Source organism: Apium graveolens, chromosome 3 (assembly GCF_009905375.1).
Source record: "Apium graveolens cultivar Ventura chromosome 3, ASM990537v1, whole genome shotgun sequence".
In the NCBI taxonomy this organism is placed as follows: Eukaryota; Viridiplantae; Streptophyta; class Magnoliopsida; order Apiales; family Apiaceae; genus Apium; species Apium graveolens.
Window position 1 is genome coordinate 148,838,700 of NC_133649.1, and position 20,560 is coordinate 148,859,259.

The following is a 20,560-nucleotide window of genomic DNA, read 5'->3' on the forward strand; positions in this document are numbered from 1 at the left end:
GGCTTTAGTACAAGTGGGAGATTGAAAGGAATATGTCCTAAGTCCAATCATGTATGAGGATTTAGGAATAACTTTTATGTAATCTGTTTTGATTTCATTGATATTAATAAAAGACTTGTTTTGTTTTTATTACGGGCTTTATCTATTTAAGTGTTTAAATAAGATATACCATAGTTTAGAGTAAAGCTTTTTATGGATTATGATGAAATCATAATAGTGAGACCTAAAAAGATGATAACTCTAAACTTAAATAGTTCCTGGTCATAGGATTACTAACTGGTAATTAATAATCCGCAAAGATCGGTACATACTATGCTTGCTTCATTATGAAGGATGTCTGTTCTCATAGACATTTGTGTGGTGACACTATAGCTAGTATGTAGGTGCTTATTATAAAATAAGTTCACTGAACATGACTCGCACAGCAGAACAACTAATGGAGTTCACTCACGTGTCAGCAGTTGTTCATATAGTGATAGTTGTACAAGTATCATTAGACTTGAGGTCATCATAGTCATCTTGTGTACACTGAACTATGCTTTGGTTTAGTTCTTAGTCTCCAGGGACAATTATTAGGGCTCTTCTGGGTATAGGAATTTGTACACGAAGATAGTGTATGATCAATAAAGGATCTACCCCTTCCAGTGTAGGAAGCGAATGTTCAAGGCTGATCCACTTATGCTAGTTCAGGAATCTCTGGCCAGAGTGAATGAAATTAGAAAGGAGTTTCTAATTTGCATAGAACTAAGCATAGTAAATGGTAAGCAAGTGATTGAATTAGATAGGCTTGACACGAGATCCATGCCTTGTATTTAATCGGGACATTGTAGGGTAGAAGGAGTTTATTGTACGGTAACTATTCACTGAATAGGTTCTTGGTATTCTAAGCAGTGAATTCATATTATCCGGATAGTCGCGATATGCTGAGAAGTATCCCTCACGATGTAGAATAAATGTGATTAATTAATTAATCATATTTAATAAATTAGAGAATATATATAAATAATGATAAAATAGTTTTATTATTATTTATTTCTACTACCGGCTTAATATTGAACCTACAGGGTCACACCATAAAAAGAGAATGATTTAATGGTGGAGGAATTAATTAATAATGGCTAAATAATTATTTATTTGTGAAATAAATAATTAATTGGCAAATTTAATAATTGATTAAATGAGATTTAATTGATTATAAATTAATTAAGAAAAGTTCTTAATATTATTAATTAAAGGATTTAATTTTTGGAATTAAATCAAGAGAGAGAATTATTTCTAAAGTGTTTAGAAAAAGGATTAATGATTAAAAGGTGTTTTAATTATTAATGAGAACAATAAATGGGATAATAATAATAATAATATTTATGGGAAAATTTCAGCTGAAAAGTTTGCCTATAAATACACTATTATAGACCCTAATTTTATTCTAACCAACCAGAAAACCCAAAAAGTTTGGAAAACCCAATTCTCTCCACCTCCTTCCTCCTCCTTAACATCGTTTTCTTGGTGGATACCGGTGGAGTGCTTCACACTTGAGGAGCAACTGCTAAGGATCTCTGATCATTGTCTACGAATTATTTTAAAAGGTTAGATTCGATCCCTCGAATTTTTATTCATGATATGTATGCTTTTATTTGGATTTTGTATGTGTAAAAGTGTTTTGCCATGCCCCCGCTGCGTTAAAAATCCAACACTTAAATACTGATACAATTTGATTAGCGGGGATATGGGTATCAGGGAAACATACACTACGCCGTAGATTGGATTCTGTAACCCTTCACAGTGGGTTGCAAAGAAAAGTGTAATAGTAGCCTTCAAAACCAATGTCTACCGCAACCCCTCTTTTTTGATGTCGCGGTATAGTCAAAATGTGTTACCAAAATAACATATATAATTAAAGATGATTTTTTTTGAATTTTACTAATTAGTAATTTTTACATAGAAATGAAATAATAATTAAAATATATATTTTATTTATTTTTTGAAGTTAATAATATTAGTGTAGTGATTTAAAATATTATAATGATAAATTGAACGCTTTATAAAACTTAACAAGTCACTAGTAGATTTATTTATAATATTTTTATATTTTTGAATTTTTCATAAAGAAATATTGAAAACAATATTAATTAGAGTAGTTATATTTGAAATACATATTTTATTTATTTTTCAAAAATAATAATATTTGTGTAATTGAAAGTTTAAAAACTTATCGAGTCACTAGTGATTCACTAAGCCATAGATTGGATTCCGCAACCCCAAGAAACCGTAACTGAAGGCCAAAAAACATTGCTAAAGGCCAAAAAAAGGCTATGGCGACTCTTTTTCGGGGTTGCAATTTTAGGCGTTGCCATAGAGTTTTTTGCAACCCCGGTGACACCCTATTGCAACCCTTGTTTATCCGTTACAGAAACGTGCTATTGCAACACCAATGGGGTTGCAATAGGTCTTGAAAAGTGTTACAGTAGGGTTTGGGCTATTAGTACAATATTTGTGGGCCCCACAATGGGGCCCACATATGGGGTATCGATGCAACCTTTTTGCAACGCTTTTTAGTGTTTTTTGCAACGTTTTTTAGTGTTTTTTGTAACATTTAACACTGATTATTAGCAACGCTATAAAGACATATTGCAACGCTTTTACAAAAAAAATGCTAGGAACTGTTTTTAAATTAGCATGCCCATAAATAAGACATTGTCTTAAAACCAACACAATCCACAAATCATTACATCAATCCACCAACCATAACATCAATCCACCAACCATAACATCAGTTACCCCATAATACCACTACCTTCACCATCACCATACTACCATCCTTATATAAATAAACTTGAACCAATAAGACTACATTTTGCCTTTTGATAGGATTATTACAATGCTATATGAATATTCTCATGCAGCTGTTTACTAATGCTATGAAATTACATGGTGTTTGTTGGCCGTTATTTGATAATGATTCTTCTTCCGTGTGGTTGTTTTTCTCCATGGTGAGCCACATTCTTCTTCACCATGCTCTTCTTTTGAGAACTCCTCGATCAATTCACGCTACCTCTGGGTCAAATTCCTACAAAGAAAATAGAACTTTATTCAGCATATTTGAAAACATTGCTTAATTTTATGAGCTCTAGGTAACAAAACCCTCGTCTTAAAGTACTGAGGCAATATGCCAGAAACAGATTTAGTGTTGTATGTTATCATTGCATTGATGATCAAAGATCAAAAAACTTACTGTAAGTAGGATTAGTTTTTTTGTCAATAAGAAACATGGTAAAGTAAAGATACTGACAAGATTGTCAGCAGCAGATTCTGAGTTAGTAGGTTGAGGAGAATTTTCTGAAATTCCTTGCCCTGGTGTGTCGTCATCATCAGAATCATCGTCGAAATAGCCATCAAATTTTGACCTCCGGCTCTTCAACACAGTTTTTGGCGGGAGATTTTTATTATGAAAACTTCCATCATTTTTGTCAAGTAGAAGAGATGTAGAAAACAACTATTATGCATAAATAAGAATTCAATTTAACGTACTGAGCGTCTGAGTAACATTGTTACTCTGAGACCCTTTCTCCAGTTCCTTACCTTCGAGAGAAGCTCTAAGAGGACCAACGAACTCAGAAAACTCTGTCTTCAAGTGCCTTGAACACGTCTTTAGCATTGATAGTTTGCCTATTAGACTCCTTACATATATCATTCGCACTGCACATACAAACACACAAATACTCCTCTGACTAAACCGCAACAAATTCAAAATCCTGACTTAAACATCCATACAATATCAATCAAATTAAAAAGGCACAAATATCACAATCACAATTAGTATAATTGAACCATGATTTTTACTAAAGCAAACTGGTCAGGAAGAAAAGTTGATAAACAACAAAAAAAATAAAAATAGAAGAGCAAATGAGAATTATATGGTTACATGGTTACAAAGATATAAATTTCAAAATTTTAAATGGTTACATACTGCTCTCTCTGCTAATTCAGTAAAAAGGGTGTTTTCGCTTGACCTTTTTTCCATCACTGCTTACAACCTTTACAACAAAACAATAAGATTACATTTTGAAGATAGACAAACCAGTCCTTACTGTTATTCCCAGTGGACTAACAATGAGATTTACAGAAGGGGGGGTTGAATGTAAATCTCAAAACTTTTTCAAGTTTTGAGCAATTTGTAAGACTAAGTGTTTGAGTGATCAAATGTGTGTGAATTGCTTGGAGCTGATGCAGACAGATATATATTTAAACACAAATGTAATGAACACAAAGAACTTAAAAACTTTTCTGGTGGATTTGTTGTTCCACCAGAGATGTGTTATTTCAGAAAATCTGTGATTCAAAATTAAATCACAGCTGCTTCCTAGTACAAACTAGATAATTTTCTCTCTTGATATTTCTAAATAGCTTAGGGAAAATTCACACCTAATTACTAGCTACTACTTGGTTTATATATAACACCAAGTTTACAAGTGAAGACAAAGATAAAGTACAATAAGACAATAGTTCTCCACTTGTTTCTGTTCCATTTTTATCCAGTGTAATATGGAATTATCTGTTGACTTTCCATTATGAACCAGACTAAAAACGGCTGCTTTTTCTGCTATTCCTGAAATAGGCTACCACATCTCTGTCAATCCATGTGCCTCTGTCAGCTTTGTTAACTGTCACTATCATCTGCTATGAGACTGAGCATCCGTTGAAGCTTTCATCCATTGATGACTTTATCCGTTGATGCTCTAGCAGTGCATCCGTTGAAGCTTTCATCCGTTGATGGCTTTATCCGTTGATGCTCTAGCAGTTGAAGCTTTATCCATTGAAGCACTTATCCGTTGATGGATATTATCCGTTGAAGCATTAGAGACATCCGTTGAAGCTTAGTTTCTTATCCGTTGAAGGTCTTCAACATCCGTTGACACTTCTTCACTTATACAAAATTACAAGGCATGAAATATTTACAATTAGCCCTCCTATTTGTACATCCATTAGCAGTCAACATGACTGATTATCTCCTAACAACATCTAAGAATTACAGCTTGAAATCAGAAAGTGAGATGTGCTACAATACCAAACTTATTGCTAAGTAAGGCTACTCCTTCAACGGATAGACAAGATGGTCTTATCCGTTGAGGCTACAAACACTAGATTTCTACTTAAGTATTTTGCTGAACTTATCATCAAACTAATACACATATTCCTAACAATCTCCCCCTATTTATGTCTACTAGAACTGTAGGCATAAATTTGGGTTTAGCTTGATGATAACAAAACACTTAACAAATATATAAACTGTAACAAAGCAGAAATTCAAAAGTGCTGCAAAATTGTATATGCTGAGATGAAATTGAAGAAATACATTATTTCCAAGGGTGCTCCTTTAGCCTGAGCAAATTACTTTCTTTTCCTTTGATCCCTGGTTTTCTTTCCTAGCCTCCTGTCATTCTCCTCTATTTGAAGTTGAAGTTGTCTGTAGAACTCAGCTTCATCTTCTTCATTGTTATCTAACTTAGATTGCATATACTTGAGAGTTTCATTACTGGCAATCTTTAGCTGATCTTCAATTCTGAAAAATCTTTTGACTCCTTTGTTGTCTCTGAACTCCATCAACCAATGAGGTGATTTGTGAATTGTAATACCTCTCTCTTGAATGAGTAAAGTTCTAGGCAAGGCATTGGGCTCCCTCCAAGTTTTCCTTATGATGGCAATCTTGTTGAGAATCTCAGTCCTGGCAGTTCTGGTAAAGCCAGAATCCTTATGTATGGCTGAGTAGACTCTAATCAAGGTAGAGTAGCCTTCATTCAAAATTCTGTGAAGAGGCCATGTTCTTTCCCCAGCTCCTTTGTATTTGAACACTAGTCTTTCTGGTAGCTGTCTGTAGGCAGCTATTCCCCTTACATCCTCCAGCTCATCCAGATAGAGTTCAATGTTTGAAAATTCTTTTATGTCACAGATGTGAACATAATCATCTTTAGAGGTTTGAGGTTTAGGCTTAGGTTTCTGTGTGAATTTGATTGAGGCTTTAGAGGGTGTTGATTTGATTCTTCTTTTCTGCTTCTTTGATGGTGGAGAAGAGGTTAGGAAGGTGGGCAATTTGATGGTGTCCCAATCAATTGGTTCCTCCCTGGGAATGATTGTTTCACCATGAATGTTCATGAAGGGGTCAGGTACAATGGGTTCAGGAATAGAGGGTAGTGGTTTAGATATTGATTGGGTTTCTTCAGTCTTATCTACCTTCTTTCTCTTTGCATTGACCTTCTTTCTTTTCCCTTTCTGCCATTCTTCCTTACTTCTTTCCTCCATCTCAGTACCAACCATGTCTCCCATAGCTTCATCTTCACCTTTGTCTTCAATTTCTTTCTGTTCTTCAGCCTGACTTGACTTTAGCTATTTTTCAAGCTTTGCTTGTGCTCTTTTGTCAGCCTTTAGCTGTTTGGCTTCTTCCTTCAACCTTTTGGTTTCTTCCCTCTTGGCTATTGAGAATTTGGGATGTCCTTGCATCACATATATGCTCTTTCCCTCTCTGAAAATAATAGCCATGTTTCTCCTTACAGCCTCATCCATGGTCTCTTTGAGATATGCAATACTTCTACCTAAAAGCTTGTCCTCATCAGCTTTTGGAAGAGGAAAATCCACCTCTTTTAGAGGATTCTTTGTAGAGTCCTTATTGGATCTGTTGTTGGGCTTGAGAACCATAGGTTGCAGATCTTTGGAAGAAGTTTCTCCATCCTTATGCCTCCCTACTGGCTTGAGTTCCATAATAATTGATTCCACTTTTGTGCTATGCTTCACAGATTGTGATTGAGAAGTTGTAGAACCAAATATTAGTTGCATCTTTTCATCAATCTTCTTCTTTTGCTCTTTGACTTGCAATTCAGCTGCTTCTATCTGGATTAGATCAATTCCATCTAGCTTTCCTTTGACTTGAATTGGTGGAGAAGTTGTGATGACAGGAACTAGCACTTGAGAAATCTGAACTGTTGTAGATGGCTCTCCTTCCCCTTCCCCTTTATTCTCCCCCTTTTTGTTATCATCAAGGGTAGGGGTCAAGCCTTGTGCTTGTGCCAGCTGCATGAGTAGATTTGTTTGAGTTTGTTGATTCTGAAGAATGGTGACCATAGAGTCTTCAATGATTTGAACCCTATCTTCCAATCTGGCCAGCCTCTTGTCAGCATCAGAGGCCTTCCTTAGTCTCCCCAACAAATCTTGCATAGTACCATAGGGTATAACTGAATCCAATTTCTCAGCATTGTAGGATTTCAGATCAGCAATGTCCAGCTTGAGCTCATCCACACTTAGATTTTGCTGGTAATGCTGCAACTGCAAGAGATACAGAGATTCCAGATGAGCTTGAAGAATTTCCTTGGTACCAGCATCCTGAGTCTCCTGAATGGCCTGCTGAATTGTCATGACTTGTTTGACCAAAGTGACACCAAACTCTCCTGGTGTTGATGGTTTTGCCCATGCCCATGCAGGAAGATTAGGAACAGAACTTGGGCCTGCTACTCCCCCTAAGTTCATGCTCTCATTCAAGGAATTAGAGTCATCATCATTAGAATTTACTCCAATTCTTCAGATGGCTCACCAGCTTGAGAAGGCAGCCTGTTGACAGCAGCTTTGTCTCTGAGAAGAGATTCTGAAGTGTGTACAATGTGTAGTGTCTGTTCTGCCTCCACATTGCCCTGTGCAGCCAATAATTGATAGGCTGAAACAGGGTGAGTAAAAGTGTCAACATCCAAGGAAATGTTATCAATGACAGCTTTGTAGTGTTGCTAAAATTGTCTTTCCTTATCTGCATCATCCACTTTCATTAACTCACTAGCAATAGCTGGATCCACCCTTATAGCTTCTGTACCTGCCTTTCTCTCAATTTCTCTCTTTTCTTGCATCAGGGGCTCCCCCTGGCTCACACACACCCTCACACCCTCACCTTCACCTTCTAAGGTGGCACTCCTCTCACTTACTTTTGCCATGCTGGAAGAAATAGCATGCATTTGGTGACGCTCAACCTCTCCTTTTGCCTGGGAGCAACCCAGCCTCTCACTCAAAAAATCACTCCCTTCCCTCAAGCCTAAAAGTGATTGTACAGTTGCCATGTCCTCTATAGTTGGAGTTATTTCTATTAAGTATGTAGAGGCCATCAACGGATAGGGAGTATTCGTTGAAGTAGAAACTGATGGTATCAACGGATAACTGCTGTTAAGCTTATCCGTTGAAGAACAACCACTTGTCAACGGATGAGAGATATCCGTTGAAGAAGGAAATGATGTAGAGATAGAAAGTGATATAATTGTTGAATCTGTGTAGATTGATTTTAAGTGTGGTGACACAGATTCTACAACTACATCTGAAAGAATTGGCTGATGATCCAACAAATCATCTAAAAGACGATGATCACCAGGTTTTGAGTGGGGCTCCTCCCTGAGTTTTAATGAGGGAGAATCAGGAATTAATGTGAATATCATATCCACATCCAGAGAGGGTGTTGGAGAGTTTGAGGAATGATGTGTTTCTATATTGAGAGAATGGGGCTGTGATTCCACATTTGCTGGAATCACATCAAGCTGAATTTGAGAAGGCACAGATACTGGTGGGTGTATCTGTGCTGTGTGTGTCCCTTGTGCGGAAACTAGGGTTTTGGCCTTCATCTTCCTTGAAAAGGCTTGAATACGTGAATGTGTAGTTTCAGTGTTCCTCCCTCTTTTGTTCTGTGTCCCTGGTTGGGGACTATTTTCAATAGTTACATCCTTTTGGGAGGATGCAACTAGGGATGTGCTGGACTCCTATTGAACCACTACAGTCTTTTGAGAGACTGTGGCTTGGCTGGATTGGGTACCACTCACCTCTCCCACCTTATCCTGGGGGGCTTTTTGATGTTCACCCCTCCCCTCACCACTCACACCCTGTTCACTCCCTTCAGGGTTTATGGTAGTTGTTACAACTGTTGTCTTTTGAGAAACAACAGAGGTAGGTTTCTTTGACTTGACTTTGGAGATTTTAGATTTGGTGGCTTTGGTAGGAGCCTGTTTGGACAATGACACAGGTTCCATAGCCACACTAGAAGGCAAAGAAACATTGGGGTTGGAAATAGTAGGAGTTATAGAAACATTTACCTCACTTACCTGTGGTGCATTCATGATTGGAAAGTATACCAATGGCACCTGGCTGTTGAGGTTCATTCTCAAAAGGTCTGCAAGGACCCTTTTCTCTTGTGCCTGGCATTTGAGTTTATTATTCTCATTGGATATAACCAAACCTTCAGCAACATGGTTAGCCAATAACATAAAGAATCTAGCAAAGTAGATGTTATGTGGTCTATTAGCTTTGTTACCTAATCTGGAACCTAATTCTAGCATAACACAGTTGCTAAAATTAAAGTACCTATCAGAAACTAGCATATAGAGCATATTAACAAGAGATGAAGTGATTGCTAATCTTCCCAGAGAAAACCTTAATAAAGGCATCTCCAAGAAAATTCCATTCTTTCCTAAGGCCTTTCCTTCTAATACTACCTAAACTAGCAGAATCAAAAGCATAGCCCATGGAATCTAGCATAGCAGAGACATCTTTATCAGTGTGTGGTGTTATGGCATTATTCTCAGGCAACTTAAAGCAAGATTGTAAATCATCACAATTAATGCAATAGTCCTTACCTTTGAGAGAGAAGGCAATAGTCATATCTGTGGAGTTGAACTCTGCAGTTGTCCAAATCTCCTCAATCACTTCACAGTAGATGGTTGGGGCTTCCAGCATTGCATAGCTCAGTTTGCAGTTCTTGATGAAGTCCATCATCTTGTGATAATTAGAATGGGCTTCCTTCTTTTCAACCGAGACTATGAAATTATTCTTTTCATAAACAAATCTTGTTTGAGACATAATTTTGACTACTGGTGCCATTGTTGTGAGTAGAGGTTGTAGAGAAGAACTTGAGAATTGAGAGAGAAAGAGAATGATAATTGCAAGAAGAAGAGAATGATAATTGCAAGAAAGCGTAAAGTGAAAATAAGAATTCAATTGGGCTTTTATACTTTCTTATATTAAAACACAAGTAAAATAATTAAATGATACTTTTAAGTAAGTGAAAGCCGTTCATGAATAAATGAAACTGTAGAAATTCTGAAAACTACCGTAAATACAAATACATACAACACTGTATATCTGTATCAACAGTTGAGTAAAAGAATCAACGGCTGTGACTCACTGTCGTGACACATCAACGGATAAGGTAAATAGTTATCCGTTGATGAACAACCCTATTTTATCCGTTGAAGGATAAAATTACCAGAAATGTATTTGTCTTTCAATGGATAATGAATATCCGTTGATAGAACAATTTTGGCTTTCAACGGATAGGGAATATCCGTTGATAGGATAAGTCTTGATTAAAGCCAACTTTGTTCTTGCAGCAAATTCATTTCAGGCTACGAGACAGATTACATAGATGACATAGATTATGAATAGTTAAGCATACCTAACTCACTTACTAATCTTGTGAATGTTGATTCATCAAGTGGCTTGGTAAATATGTCTGCAATCTGCTTTTCACTTGGAACAAAATGAAGTTCCACTGTACCTTTCATCACATGTTCCCTAATGAAGTGGTACTTGATATCAATGTGTTTGGTTCTTGAGTGCTGCACTGGATTTTCAGTAATGGCAATGGTGTTTGTGTTGTCACAAAATATTGGAATTTTTTCAACAGTTATACCATAGTCAAATAACTGGTTCCTCATCCACAGTATTTGTGCACAGCAACTACCAGCTGCAATGTATTCAGCTTCAGCTGTTGATGTGGAAACAGAATTCTGCTTCTTGCTGAACCATGATACAAGCTTGTTTCCTAGAAATTGACAGGTGCCTGTTGTGCTTTTCCTGTCTATTTTGCAACCTGCATAATCTGCATCTGAGTAGCCAATTAGATCAAAACCAGACTCTCTAGGGTACCAAATTCCTAGATTTGGAGTCCCCTTGAGATATCTGAAAATTCTTTTAATAGCCACTAAGTGAGATTCTTTAGGGTCAGCTTGAAATCTAGCACAGAGACATGTAGAAAACATAATATCAGGTCTACTGGCAGTTAAATATAAAAGTGAGCCAACCATGCCTCTATAACTTGTAATATCCACAAACTTTTCAGCCTTGTTTAATTCAAGCTTGGTGGCAGTGGCCATGGGAGTTTTTGCAGGTGAACAATCCATTAAGTCAAACTTCTTTAAAAGATCATAAATATATTTAGTTTGACTAATGAAAATTCCACCACTAACTTGTTTAACTTGTAAACCAAGAAAGTAAGTTAGCTCTCCCATCATGCTCATTTCATATTTACTTTGCATTAATTTAGCAAACTTTTTACAAAGTTTATCATCTGTAGATTCAAATATAATATCATCTACATAAATTTATACAAGTATCTTAGAGCCATTAACATTTCTAAAGAAGAGAGTTTTGTCAACAGTACCTCTTGTGAAGTGATTATCTAGAAGGAACTTTGATAAAGTCTCATACCAAGCTCTAGGTGCCTGCTTTAGTCCATAGAGTGCTTTCAACAGATAATACACATGGTCTGGAAAATTTGGATCTTCAAAACCTGGAGGTTGGCTTACATAAACTTCTTCCTCCAATTCCCCATTTAGAAATGCACTCTTGACATCCATCTGATAGACTTTGAAATTGGCATTAGCTGCATAGGCTAGAAAGATTCTGATGGCTTCAAGTCTTGCAACTGGAGCAAATGTTTCATCAAAATCTATTCCCTCTTGTTGAGAATAGCCTTTGGCAACCAATCTGGCTTTATTCCTTATGACAATGCCATTTTCATCTATCTTGTTTCTGAATACCCATTTTGTGTCAATAGAACTCTTGTTCTTTGGCTTGGGTACCAGCTTCCACACTTTGTTCCTCTCAAATTGGTTTAGCTCCTCTTGCATAGCTAAAATCCAATCTGGATCCAAAAGAGCTTCTTCCACTCGCTTAGGTTCCTCCTGTGATAGAAAGCTACTATACAGACATTCATCTTGAGTAGCCCTTCTAGTTTGTACTTTAGATGTAGCATCACCAATGATCAGTTCAAAAGGGTGATTCTTGGTCCATTTCCTTTGAGGTGGTAGATTAGCCCTTGATGAGGTTGCCTCAGTATTGTCATGATGTGAGATAGAATGTTGATTTGTTGAAACTCCCCCTGAGTTGCTGATCCTTTGAAAGGAATTGGGAGTTCTATCAACTGATGAGGTGAAGTGATTATCCGTTGGCAGACTGTGATCAATGGATGCTTCGTTATGAACTTCAACGGATGATGCACTTTGTCTTTCAACGGATGATGCATTGCTTCTTTCAACGGAAGCTGAATTTTGACTTTCAACGGATGCAGCATTCTGTGCATTATCCAAAGGCAGACTCTGGTTTCTTCTTGAGATGCCTTCTTCATCATTCTCATCTTCACTATCATCATAATATATCTCAATATTGTCAAATTTGAGTCCTTCATGATGTCCCTCATCTGTTAGTCCATCAATCTTTTTATCATCAAACACAACATGTATAGATTCCATGACAATGTTGGTTCTTAGATTGTAGACCCTATATGATTTTCCAGCAGAATAACCAACAAATATTCCTTCATCAGCCTTTGCATCAAACTTTCCTTTGTGATCAGATTGATTCCTTAAGATGTAACATTTGCAACCAAAGACATGTAGAAAGTATAAAGTTGGTTTTCTTCTCTTGAATAATTGATAGGGAGTCATGCATTTTGCTTGATTGATTAGAGAAATATTCTGAGTGTAACATGCACAGTTAACAGCCTCAGCCCAAAAATAAGTTGGGAGCTTTGACTCCTCAAGCATTGTCCTTGCAGCTTCAATTAGTGATCTGTTCTTCCTTTCCACCACACCATTTTGTTGTGGAGTTCTTGGAGCTGAGAACTCATGCATGATCCCATTTACTCCACAGAACATCTTCATGGTTGAATTCTTGAACTCAGTTCCATTGTCACTCCTAATATTCCTTACTTTGAAATCAGGATGATTGTTGACTTGCTTGATATGATTGATGATGATTTCACTAGCTTCATCCTTTGATCCAAGAAAATAAACCCATGAAAACTTTGAGAAATCATCTACAATCACTAGGCAGTATCTTTTCCTTGAAATTGACAATACATTGACTGGTCCAAAAAGATCCATGTGTAGAAGTTGCAGTGGTTCATCAATTGCAGATTCAAGCTTCTTACTGAATGATACTTTCTTTTACTTTCCTTTCTGACAAGCATCACACAGTCCATCCCTTGTGAATTCCACTAGAGGCATTCCTCTAACTAATTCCTTTTTGACTAGATCATTCATTGTCTTGAAATTCAAATGGGACAGCTTCTTGTGCCATAGCCAACTTTCAACTGGACTTGCTTTGCTGAGAAGACAAGTAATGGATTCTGCATCTGTAGAGTTGAAATCAGCTAAGTACACATTTCCTTTTCTAACTCCAGTTAGAACCACTTTATTGTCCTTTTTACTTGTGACAATACAGGCTTCAGAATTGAAGGAAACAGTATTCCCTCTGTCACATAGTTGACTGATGCTCAATAAATTGTGTTTGAGACCATCAACCAATGAAACTTCATCAATGATGACATTTTCTTTTGAAATCAAGCCATATCCCATAGTGAATCCTTTGCTGTCATCTCCAAAGGTTATGCTAGGGCCAGCTCTCTCCTTAAATTCTGTGAGCAGGGTGAAATCTCCTGTCATGTGTCTTGAACAACCACTGTCCAAGTACCATAGATTCCTTCTTTGTCCCTGCACACAACAAAATCAATCAAGTTGATTTTGGTACCCAAGTTTCCTTGGGTCCAGCCTTGTTAGTCTTTTTCCTAGACTTCATTCCTCCTGCATCTTTTGACTTAGGTAACTTTGGGTCAACCTTGGTCTCAGATGTGGTTGGTTGAAGTGTAGGGTTAGTCACAGAATCATTTAACACATTTGATTGAATTTGATAAGGCATAGGTTGTGCAAATATGTTATTCCACATAGGCATATTGTATGGCATTTGAGGCATACTAAATGCAGTAAAGTAAGGATTGTTAATGTATGGCATGTTTGCAAAATGTGCATGGGGATTCTGGTGAGACATAACAGGCATAGCATGCAGAGGTGACATAGACATGTTAGGCATGGAGGGATTTGAAGGCATGGGAGCATTTTTAACAGATTTACAATTATCAGATAGGTGATTAACACTTTTACAATGTACACAGCTTTTTCTAGGAGCATACCTATCAGGTGTGTAATTGTTATGTTTATTAAACCCTACCTTCCCATTTCTTTTAGATTTTCTTTTAGTTTCCTTCTTATCCTCAACCAACTTAAGCCTATCTTTCAACTGATCTAAAGTCATGTGTCCTATATTCACCTTATTGACATCTCTGGATGTGCTAGCTCCTTCTTTGACAAAGTTCTTGAGAGTTGAATCATTCTTTTTATTTTTAAAAGAACTTGCCTGTTTTAATTGATGAGCCTTCAACGGATGCTCCTTTTCTTCCTTCAACGGATAACTTTCATCATCCGTTGATTCCACATCCGTTGACAATCCATCAATTAATTCTAACTTCTTTTTGTTTTTCTTCCAGGCATCCTCATAGAATGATTCAATTCCCTGAACCTTGGCAATTTGAACACCAACATCCCTAGATGTTTTCCAGGCCTTGATTACCTCTTGCTCACTTTCTAACTGTTTAGAAAGAATTTCTACTTTCTTAACAGCTTCTTCTAGTTCACTCTCGACAGTCAAGCATTTAAGTTTAATCTTTTCAAGCTCAATTACCTGACTCTCTAACACAGCATTCCTATCACTTAAAAACACATTATTTTCTTTGATCCTAGTGTTTTCTTTAGCTAGTGATTTAAGAGAAACACGCAAATGATGTAATTCATTGGACATATCATTTATGGCTTCATTGCATTCATGTTTAGAAAGCTGAGAGAGATCAGTAGTAATTACCTGGTAGCTTGATGAACTAGTTTCATTTTCATCAGAATTAGCCATCAGGGCTAGGTTGACATATTCCACATCATCATCTTCATTTACCCCATCTGCTGCCCAATCATCTTGAGTGAGAAAAGCTTTTTCCTTTTGTTTGAGCAAATCAAAATACTTCCTTTTGTAATCAACTTGCTCAAATTTCTTTTTCTCAGAATTTGGCTTCCTACACTCACTTGCAAAGTGTCCACTAATGCCACAGTTGTAACATTTGAACTTTGATTTGTCCACCATGTTTTTGATTGGCTTAGTGAACTTTGTGTTTTTCCTGAACTTCATCTTTGCAAACCTCCTGGACAGAAAGGCCAGATGTTCATCAATATCATCAGATTCATCCTGACTGGAATTGTCTTCATCCTCAGCAACTTGCTCTTTACCCTTGCTTGATTCTGATTTGCTTGTGCCAATTTTGAGACTTGGCATTGTCTTTTCCTCATTTCTGGCTTCAACTTTTTCACTGTCAGCTACAAGTGCAACTGATCCTCCTTTTCTCTTTCCCTTTTTCAACAGCTCATCTTGCTCCATCTCAAGTTCATAAGTCTTCAAAATTCCATATAATCTTTCAAGTGTGAAGTCCTTATAATCTTAAGAATTTCTTAGAGAAACAGTCATAGGCTTCCATTCCTTTGGTAGAGACCTTAGAAATTTTAGATTGGAGTCCTTGACTTGGTACACTCTCCCATACAGCTTTAATCCATTCAATAGTTTCTGAAATCTGTTGAATGTATCATTCAATGATTCTCCTTCTTCAAAGTGGAAATATTCATATTGTTGAATGAGAAGCTGCATTTTGTTTTCTCTAACTTGCTCAGTGCCTTCACAGATAAGCTGCACAGTATCCCAAATTTCCTTAGCAGTTTGGCTATTGATGACATTGTCAAACATATCTTGATCCAGGCCATTAAACAAAATGTTCATGGCTTTCTTGTCCTTGTGGACCTCTTCAATATCTTCAACAGTCCATTCTGCCTTTGGCTTGGGAATAGACTGTCCAACAGCAACTGTAGCAGTAGCAGCTGTGGCCACCTTGTGTGGGAAGTGAGGACCATTCTCAATGCAGTTGATGTAGCTTTCATCTTGAGAGAGAAGATGTAAATGCATCTTCACCTTCCAGTGATGATAGTTATCTCTTTCCAGGATTGGAATCTTTACACCAATATCCTTCTTACTCATGATGTTAGCAGAATAGGTCTTTAAACTCTTTGTATGTTAAGAGCTTGCTCTGATACCAATTGTTATTCCCAGTGGACTAACAATGAGATTTACAGAAGGGGGGTTGAATGTAAATCTCAAAACTTTTTCAAGTTTTGAGCAATTTGTAAGACTAAGTGTTTGAGTGATCAAATGTGTGTGAATTGCTTGGAGCTGATGCAGACAGATATATATTTAAACACAAATGTAATGAACACAAAGAACTTAAAAACTTTTCTGGTGGATTTGTTGTTCCACCAGAGATGTGTTATTTCATAAAATCTGTGATTCAAAATTAAATCACAGCTGCTTCCTAGTACAAACTAGATGATTTTCTCTCTTGATATTTCTAAACAGCTCAGGGAAAATTCACACCTAATTACTAGCTACTACTTGGTTTATATATAACACCAAGTTTACAAGTGAAGACAAAGATAAAGTACAATAAGACAATAGTTCTCCACTTGTTTCTGTTCCATTTTTATCCAGTGTAATATGGAATTATCTGTTGACTTTCCATTATGAACCAGACTAAAAACGGCTGCTTTTTCTGCTATTCCTGAAATAGGCTACCACATCTTTGTCAATCCATGTGCCTCTGTCAGCTTTGTTAACTGTCACTATCAACTGCTATGAGACTGAGCATCCGTTGAAGCTTTCATCCGTTGATGACTTTATCCGTTGATGCTCTAGCAGTGCATCCGTTGAAGCTTTCATCCGTTGATGGCTTTATCCGTTGATGCTCTAGCCGTTGAAGCACTTATCCGTTGATGGATATTATCCGTTGAAGCATTAGAGACATCCGTTGAAGCTTAGTTTCTTATCCGTTGAAGGTCTTCAACATCCATTGACACTTCTCCACTTATACAAAATTACAAGGCATGAAATATTTACAATTAGCCCTCCTATTTGTACATCCATTAGCAGTCAACATGACTGATTATCTCCTAACAACATCTAAGAATTACAGCTTGAAATCAGAAAGTGAGATGTGCTACAATACCAAACTTATTGCTAAGTAAGGCTACTCCTTCAACGGATAGACAAGATGATCTTATCCGTTGAGGCTACAAACACTAGATTTCTACTTAAGTGTTTTGTTGAACTTATCATCAAACTAATACACATATTCCTAACACTTACCTTAGAGGAAACTACATTGTGCATTTTCTTTGGGTAACTTTCTGACTTGATGTACTTCTGTAGGCATATGAACATAGGCCTGCGATTTTGAGTTTGTTAAAAGATATAATTCAGTACACAATATCATCAAACACAGCAAATAATAGACATGTCTACCTCTTCCGATTTCATTGTTCGGACATCATTAAGCAACAAAATTCAGTAATATAACTGGACAGGATTTCAAGGTGACCTTCTGCGACTATGCATGCTGGGGGAACGCGACTTGTTCCTATTACGCTCTCGGTATCTATCTCTACTCCCCTCTCTTACATTTCTACTACTGTTGTACTTTGAATCCAATCTTCTCCCCCTTTCACGGCTTCCCCTACCATTTCTCTCACGAGACCTTTCATGATCTTGGTCTCGATACCAATCCCGCTCTCTGTCTCTGTCACGATTATGATCCCTGTCTCTGTCACCTAAAACACTTCTTCTACGTCTACTCTCGACTTCCTTTTCCCTCTGTTTTCTTCTTTCTTCTGTTTCCTTCTCCCTTTCTAACCTTTCCTGTTCTCTTGCTTTCTCCTTAACTTCCTGCGTATTCATTTTTTTGGTCACTCTCAGACAGAAAAAACTAAAAAACAAATACAAAGAAATAAGGAGAGAGAACATCAAAGGTGGCGGGCTAATTCAGAATATTACCTTGAACAATAGTAGTCCAAAGTTATTAAAACTTTGGAAGCGATACAATTATAGAAACAACGGATCATTTTGGTTTTGATATGTTATTTTTTCAAGGATGCTTCTCATAATTAGCTTATACTTGAAAACAAATATTTAACTAGCTACTAAGGGTTATAATTTGTCTTCTAGATAATTAAATAACGGATAAGTTTTTTGTATCATTCACAAATTTGCAGATATAACTGTCTTTTATGAACCAGCAGCTATATGCATATAAACTTAAGCATGCACAAAATTGTTTGTACCCATACAACTTTATGCTTTCTTAATATGAAATATAAAATACTAATGCAAGTAACCTTGGTTAATTAACCCTTGCAGAAAAGTTCAGGCCTCTGTAGCGGGAGCATCACCAACTCCTTTAATGTATCTTTAACAGTTTCCAGAGCTCCAATATCCTCAAATGTTACACCAATATCATTAGGCGGAATAACCTCGGCTAGAAGTTTTTCTCAAACTCATTCTCAGTTACAACATCCCAATATGTCAAGAAACTCAATTACTTCATACGGAATATTAAAATATAAGAAGTTTGACAAAGTAGAATAGTAACCTTAAGTGACTTCTTCAAGTTCTTGGATTCATTCTGAATGGACTGAAGAATTCCAATTCCATACTGAATGCTGACACATACAAGATGACGTTTCTACTGTTAATATAACATCATGTATATAACATTAAAATCTAAAGAAGTTTGACATTTCATTACCTATCACCTGACAAAAGAGCCTTGCATCAGGTTCAGCTTTAGAATTTTGCATTAAGTGATGGCTCAAAGCCCATCCCACAACCTTCTCAGCACCTTCACAATATATAAACTCATTATTGAAGTCAGCTACTTGACATTAAAATAATATAAGATACCAGATAACATAACTCCTTCACTTCAACTAGGTTTCGATATAAGATGAGATAACCAACCCCCCTCCCCCCAAATAAAGAGTTGTTAGAGATCAGCTGCCTATTTTTTTGTTATCACTACTGGACCACATCTTGTTTTGGTTGACAGATAGTTATGTATATTCTAGGCTATAGTCTTGTAGGGTTTTCTATCCTTGTTTATACTTAATATAAGATGATTATGTTTTCACATCTTATAATTAGACATTTGTTTCCCCATAGAAGTTGTATTCAATTATCTAGTGAAATTATTATTTTTCTAATTTCATTTTTGATTTGCATGCCTGCATCAATTATCGCTTCCAAACAAAACGAAGACTGGTAAAATCAATGACAAATTTTTCTGTCGAATGTACCTCCAGTCTAGAATCAGTGGATGGAAAAATTGTTGATAAAAAAATATGATACAATTAGGGGTTCCTCCTAACACCTTTAGGTTTTGGAAGAGCTTGTTTTACTTGATAGAAAGCTTTGGCAAGAAACGATTTAGTTGTAGTGTGAGCAGAACTATGCATACCACTTGTGGAATTTCTGAAACCAACAGTCTATCGACTCTGTAAAGTTATGTACGGACTACAGAGGTTCTTTCCCAGAGAGTAATTGTAATATCTGGGATATATCGTGTAATTATTAATTATTATGTATGTTCAGTATTTATTCTATGAATTATTTGTTAATTGTTAAATGTGTTTCGATGTTTAAAAATAATATTAGTTGAGTATTTTAATTTTTATATGTCCAAAATAAATATAGATAATTGTCATATCTTCCTATTGTTTTTATATTGATTTATGATTTTATAGGAAATATATGGATTTATAAAATCATTTTCCGAGTATTTAAAAACTATTTTATACAATTGGGAACCAACCGACGTCAATCCGTTTTACGTTTTTATAACCCGAAACTCTTCCGAAAACTCCTTCCTAATCTAATTGCAATATTCCGAGCATTTTCCATGTTTGACTTTTTCGATCTGGCGTATGGTTTGTCCTGCGCGGGTCCCGACGCAACATTTTCGATACATTATTCGTTTCGGTAAATCAATAAAACTCGTATTTTTTAAACGGGATCTTTTATTAAACTATGACAATTATCACCTCGTAATACGTGTAACCAGGCGCTGAGACCAAGATCGCATTACAAATTGTACTAGTTTGGATAATTATCTCGAAAACTGGGAACCGTTTGGATCAGTTTTATAAATAAACGTATCATTTTTATATCCGGAATGATCCAACAGGATACTAATTTTCCGTAATTATAAATAGCCTTTACCGAATTTTATTTCGTACCGAAAATCATTTGCAAACAGTAATTCTATAATTTTACAGAGAAAATCTATATATTCATATAAACTTTCAAGAATCAAACAAGATTTTGGAGGTGTTATTGAATTCAGTTTGGAAAGCTTGAGTAACCAAAACAAAGGTCTTGACGAGCTCTATCAGAATTCTGTGATCCATACACCTGCAGAAATCAAGGTTATTTTTTCTATAATTTTATTTATTTTCGGATTATTTAATTAAAATATGAATTTTTGTTCGATGATTGTTTGGATGATTGATAATTGCAT

The 20,560-nt window shown here is 36.3% G+C and overlaps 1 long non-coding RNA gene across 4 annotated transcripts; it reads right to left on the reverse strand.

The window, feature by feature from the left end:
• Positions 1-2,720: 2,720 nt before the first annotated feature.
• Positions 2,721-18,714, reverse strand: LOC141710895 (uncharacterized). Of its 4 annotated transcripts, XR_012571119.1 has the most exons (6): positions 18,384-18,516; positions 17,515-17,934; positions 17,359-17,437; positions 3,580-3,696; positions 3,290-3,412; positions 2,723-3,067 (listed from the first exon to the last, which is right to left on the reverse strand). It is a non-coding gene; the product is annotated as an uncharacterized LOC141710895 (long non-coding RNA). The 4 variants fall into 4 exon arrangements; XR_012571120.1 differs by lacking the exon at positions 18,384-18,516 and adding an exon at positions 18,638-18,714 and having other exon boundaries at positions 2,721-3,067; positions 3,290-3,696; XR_012571118.1 differs by having other exon boundaries at positions 2,721-3,067; positions 3,290-3,696.
• Between the last annotated feature and the right edge of the window lie 1,846 nt (positions 18,715-20,560).